We start from the raw sequence: 6,000 nt of genomic DNA, 5'->3' as shown, positions 1-6,000 counted from the left end.
TGAACCACACTGTTAGCTATTCAACCATGCTTACACATTGTCCAAACAGATTGCAATAAACTCACTGACATTTTTCCATTTCTCTTTCTCAGGACAAAGGGCTGAATTTGATACACTTGGCGCAGGTCACGGCAATAGGAAGCGGGTGGTGTAGGATAAAGGGTTACCAGATGGGATATGCTAAAGTAAAGTTTATTTATTAGTCACAAGTAGCGTATATTAACACTGCAATGAACTTACTGTGAAAATCCCCTTGTGTGTGTAGTGCTATTATATGATGTAGATGATAATTGTGTGTATTCATCTTTGTTCCTACTTGGAACGAGGTCACTTTAATCACATGATGTATTGATGACATCATCGGCCATTTGGGCAGAAAACGGACAGTCTATCCTAAGAGCCCGTAGAGTAAACACATTTCTAATAAAGCTCCTATTTGTTTGTTTGTATCTTAATAGTCTGCAAATCTATCCATTAAAAATATCACAAAGAAAACTGGTAACGAGAAAGTTGGAACCACGCTGGTAAACTTGCCAGAGAAATCAAAAGTACAGACCCATTGAGGATTGTCGATCCATGCTACAGATATTGGAAAAGGATGAAGAAGATTAAAGAACATCGTGACACCAAAGCTGGCGATGGAGGGGTGCCAAATATCGGTAGCAGCTATCAAAGTAACAAAAATTCAGATGAAAATTTTGGAGAAATCAACATTGAAAATAAGCTTGCCATCTGTTTTGCCTGGAAAGATCCGGAACAGTACAGGAAGCATTGTGGGTTAAAAAGAGTTTGTTTCTCGTGAGACTCTTCCGTCCTTGATACAAAGGCAAACACCAACCGCTGTCCGATTCAAAAGTTCTCTATTCTTCTTACATATACAAGCTGGCAAACTTTTGCTTCGTAACTTCCATCCAGTAATGGGAATCAGGTAGCCAAGCGCACCAAACAATGGGACAGTCCTCCTTTATGTAGCTTTTACAATCCTTCAGATCACATGCCATCTGATGCAATAAAGCTAATCACAAGACACCCTTTGTTCTAGTCAGGTTAACCACATCTAAGGTCATAATATCATTATGTTGAAAGAAAGAGAACTGTTAAAGGGTAAATTTGTTAATCACAGATGTCTTAAGCTTGTCATTTTGAAATCAACTCAAAAGTTCTTAGTTGCATGCAGTGTTAACCCCTTAATATCTCACAACAATAATATGGAGCCGAGTGTACTGCAAAATTGCAAGGAAACAAGCTAAACTCAGTGTTACCTTGCTTGAAAGAAAAATAACTAAAGTCCAAATTATCAGAGTTGCAGCATCCACAGTAGTCCCAACCTTGCTGAGCATCATAGAACATAGAACATTACAGCGCAGAACAGGCCCTTCGGCCCACAATGTTGCGCCGACCAGTTACAAAACAATGACCCACTAACCTAAACCAATCCCTTCTCGTCCATAAACCTATCCACGGATCTCTTAAACGCCCCCAAACTAGGCGCATTTACAACTGCAGCAGGCAGGGCATTCCAATCCCTCACCACCCTCTGGGTAAAGAACCTACCCCTGACATCCGTCCTATAACTACCCCCCCTTAATTTAAAGCCATGCCCCCTCGTGCTAGATTTCTCCATCAGAGGAAAAAGGCTACTACTATCCACCCTATCTAAACCTCTAATCATCTTATATGTTTCAATAAGATCCCCTCTTAGCCGCCTTCTTTCCAGCGAAAACAACCCCAAATCCCTCAGCCTCTCCTCATAGGACCTCCCCTCCATACCAGGCAACATCCTGGTAAACCTCCTCTGCACCCTCTCCAAAGCCTCCACATCCTTCCTATAATGTGGGGACCAGAACCGCACACAGTACTCCAAGTGCGGCCGCACCAGAGTTGTATACAGTTGCAACATGACGCTGCGACTCCTAAATTCAATCCCCCTACCAATAAACGCCAAGACACCGTATGCCTTCTTAACAACCTTATCTACTTGACTCCCAACTTTCAGGGACCTATGTACACATACACCTAGATCCCTCCGCTCATCCACACTATTCAAAGTCCTCCCGTTAGCCCTATACTCGACACATCTGTTATTCCTACCAAAGTGAATTACCTCACACTTCTCCGCATTAAACTCCATCCGCCACCTCTCGGCCCAGCTCTGCAACCTGTCTAAGTCTTCCTGCAAACTATGACACCCTTCCTCACAATCTACCACACCTCCGACTTTGGTGTCATCAGCAAACTTACTAATCCACCCAACTATACCCTCATCCAGATCATGGAGGGAAAGTATTCAACCTCCTGAGAACTCTGGTACAGCTGGAAAAGCCAGGCTTGAAAATCTACTGTGAGAAAGTGAGAATATTCTTGGGCCACTTATCATCTAAACCTTTGGTCATCACCACGAGGTTGAGGCTCCACAAACCAAAAAGTAGATGAATCAATCACATAATTTGTAACTGTTTCAAATAAATTAGCTGAATACTCTAAATGTGGAGATGTCTTGAATTGACACCATTAGAGACAGACTAATACGTGGGTTAAGAAGCAAAGCTATCCAGAAAAGGCTGTTAACAGAAAAAACTAAAACTAAAGAAGGTTTTAGAACTCGTGATGTTGATGAAATTAGCAGCTAAGGAAGCCTAACAATTAAGCTTGAGCACTAGAGTCTATAACGTAGCGGCTGAAACCCTAACACAGGCACAGGCTTGGAATTGCCACCAATGTGCAAGAGCTGGGTACACAGCAACTGACTGCTGGTGCAAAGATACAAAATGCAAGGAACTGTGATAAAAAAAGGGCACATCGAACATGCATGTTGGAGAAAGAAATATCAAGCTTCAAACATGAATTACAAAAAGCAAAAACCAAGTCTATCGAAAAGTGCAACAAGCCATTATTGGGTCACTCCTTTACTGGACAGGCAACTGGTGAAAATGGAGGTGGACATTGGAGAGCAGTTTCATTCATACAGGAGACAGCTTACCAAGAGAAACCATTACGTCACCTTCAAAGATAGTACTGATAATCTATACTGGGGAAGAGGTTCCATTGAGAGGTTGTATCAATGTAAATGTGTAGCTGGACTGACTGACTGCATGTCATTAAAAGTAGCTATCCAGCCCTAATGGGAGAGAACCTGGCTGGAGAGAATCAAGCTAAACTGGGCCAATGTGAATCTCATGTCTGAGTCCGAAGCAGGTCGACCGAAAATTTTACAGTAACGTGTCATTATCTTTAATGGAGAGATGGGAAGCATGAAAGAGATCACGGTTAACCTAAAGATTATGGATGAAAGCCAAGCAAGTTGCTCAAAGACTAGATCAGTGCCGTATCCTATCAGGCCTAAGGCAGAATTAGACAGGTTGATCAGTGGGGGCTTTCGAACCAATTAATGTAAGTGATTGGGCCATGCCAATAGTACCCATGATGAAGAAACATGGTTCGTATGAACAAGTGGTAACTTTAAAGTCACTCTCAATTTGGTACTGTGTGCAGAGCAGACCCCTCTGCCTTTGATCGATGATTTATTTGCTGGGTTGTCTGGAAGCTAGTATTTCAGTATAGATGATCTTAGTCAAGCTTAACTCCAGATAAGTGTGGGTCCAGATTCACTGTGATATTTGATAATTGTGACACACAAAGAATTATTCAGATATAAAAGGCTTCCATTTCTCATTACATCCACACCTGCATTGTTCCAGTGTGTTGTGGATCAAATTCTAAATGGACTAGAAGAGGTCCAGAGCTTCTTAGATGATACCTTAGTTACTGGAAAGAATGAAGAATAGCATCTTCAAAATTTAGATACTACATTCCAGAATCTAGGAGATCACTGATTTTGAATATGGAAGGATAAATATGACTTCTTCAAATCTTCTGTTGAATACCTGGGGCATGTCATGGATGCAAAGGGACTGCGCAAATCACCTTCAGAAATAAAAGACATTACCGAGGTGAACTAAAGGAAATTGCCAGAAGCTATTTTTGTCCTTAATTAAATCAAAGAAAAGGTAGTTATGTGTTCAGCTTGTGTAAAAGTTCACAACCTGCCATCACTAGGGCCACTACACCCTTGGGAATGGCCAAAAGGGCCATGGTAAAGGCTCATATAGAATATGCCAGACTTTTCAAAGGGTGTATGTTTCTCATTGTGGGAGAAGAGCACTCAAAATGTCTGAAGTCACCATTACGAAGACTCTGACCTTGGAGAGAACGATTAAATGACTGTGAGGTTTTTTACCTGAACAACTTGTCGTGACAATGGACCACAGTTCATTTCACAAGAATTCACAAATTATCCAAAGGAAAATGGAATCCAACACATCTGATCTGCTCCTTCTCATCCTGCCACAAATAAAATTAAAGTTGATTTATTAGTGTCACAAGTAGACTTACATTTACACTGCAATGAAGTTACTGTGAAAATCCCCTAGTCGCCACTGGTTCAGATACACTGAGGGAAAATTTAGCATGGCCAATGCACTTAACCAACATGTCTTCTGCACTGTGGGAGGAAATTCATGCAGACGTGGAGAGAACATGTAAAGTCCACACAGACAGTGACCCAAGTAGGGAATTAAACATGAGTCCGTGTTGCTGTGAGGCAACAGTGCCAATCACTGTGTCGCTCAAATGGGCTGGCTGAAAGATTTGTTCAGATAATGAAGCATTCATCAAATGTAATTATGAGCAAGGATCATTGTCTAAATGACTAAACCAATTCCTGATGACATACAGGATTACGACACATTCGGCAACCCAAAGGTCTCTGGCATTACTCGTGATAAGACATCAGAAAAATTGTTGAGACGAAACGGCAAACTCCGGTTGTGTGATGCAGGAACAGGTTAAATGCTATGTTTTTCAGAAGGGTCAGGGAGTATTGATAAGGAACTATTCTATCAGTGAGAAGTAAATACCCACCACTGTATCAACAGTCAGGACCAGTCTCCTACACCAAGCAAACCCAGGAAGATGTACTGTGGAGAAGAGACGTCTAGCCAGAGACAGAGTCAACCAAGAACCCACAGCAAACTTTCCCATGTGAAGACTTAAATATTACTGAGAATCTGACAACCCCAGAAACAACCTTGGAAGACAGAACCTCAGCTGAGGACTCTTCAACACAGAGTAAACATCTGAATCCAATGTCAACTCCAGTTGAGACAACTACAGAAGACATCCAAACTCAACCAAAAACACCAGAGAGTGCAGTCAACACGTGCCTGACGGTTCATCAACAACCACCCAGGAATCAATGAAAGGTCTAATTTATTGACTGATTTGTTTACTAATTATTCATGTTGTGAATTTTGATTGTTAACATTATATTGTGGGTGGAATTTTCCCAAAAATGTGATTTGGGTGAGAAAACCGATGTGATTCACATCTCTGTGCCCAGTACGATTCAGATCGTAATTTTCCCTCACTTAGTCATTTCTTTTGGAGAGAGATGAGCACTAAGAGGAAGGAGCCTAAGCATGGCAGAAAGCCCCGCTTCACAGAGATTGGGCATCATTTTCAAAGGGTGCACTGAGAGACCTCCCCTCCCTCACTCCACGGGCATCGGGACCAGCCCCCACCCCTCCATCAGTGGCATGTTCTCCCACCTCTTCCCCGACATGGGTCACTGTTTCCCTCAGAACTTCTGATACATTATTCATGTCTTCCTTTATGGAGTCTGAAGCAAAGTGCGAATTTAGTTCCTCAGCCATTTCTTTGTTCCCCATTATGAATTCTCTCATCTCTGACTATAAGGGGCCTACATTCATTTTTGGCAATCTTTTTATCTTTACATGCCTTTAGAAACTTTAACAGCTTACTTTCATACTCATACTTTCCCCTTCTTCAGTAATTCCTTGATCCTCCTTTGCTTGAATTTTAAACTGCTCTCAATCCTCAGGTCTATTACTTTTTCTTGCCAATTTGTATTTTGCTTTCTTGAATTTAATACTATCTCTAATTTCCCATAGTTTGGTCACAGTTCTCTTATCACTCTACATC

The 6,000-nt window shown here is 41.6% G+C and overlaps 1 long non-coding RNA gene across 1 annotated transcript in view; it reads right to left on the bottom strand.

Moving 5' to 3' along the window:
* Positions 1-958: 958 nt before the first annotated feature.
* The window catches only part of LOC145356096 (uncharacterized), a 41,727-nt gene continuing 36,685 nt past the window's right edge, over positions 959-6,000 (bottom strand). The window contains exons 6-7 of the long non-coding RNA XR_013889065.1: positions 4,238-4,341; positions 959-1,015 (exon numbers count right to left, since the gene is read on the bottom strand). This is a non-coding gene — a long non-coding RNA (uncharacterized LOC145356096). The remainder of the gene's footprint in view (positions 1,016-4,237; positions 4,342-6,000) is intronic.

Source organism: Carcharhinus amblyrhynchos, chromosome 20 (genome assembly GCF_965287045.1).
Source record: "Carcharhinus amblyrhynchos chromosome 20, sCarAmb.v2.hapA, whole genome shotgun sequence".
Lineage (NCBI taxonomy): Eukaryota > Metazoa > Chordata > Chondrichthyes > Carcharhiniformes > Carcharhinidae > Carcharhinus > Carcharhinus amblyrhynchos.
Note: the sequence above shows the minus strand (reverse complement) of the source record. Positions and strands in the feature narration are given on the sequence as shown.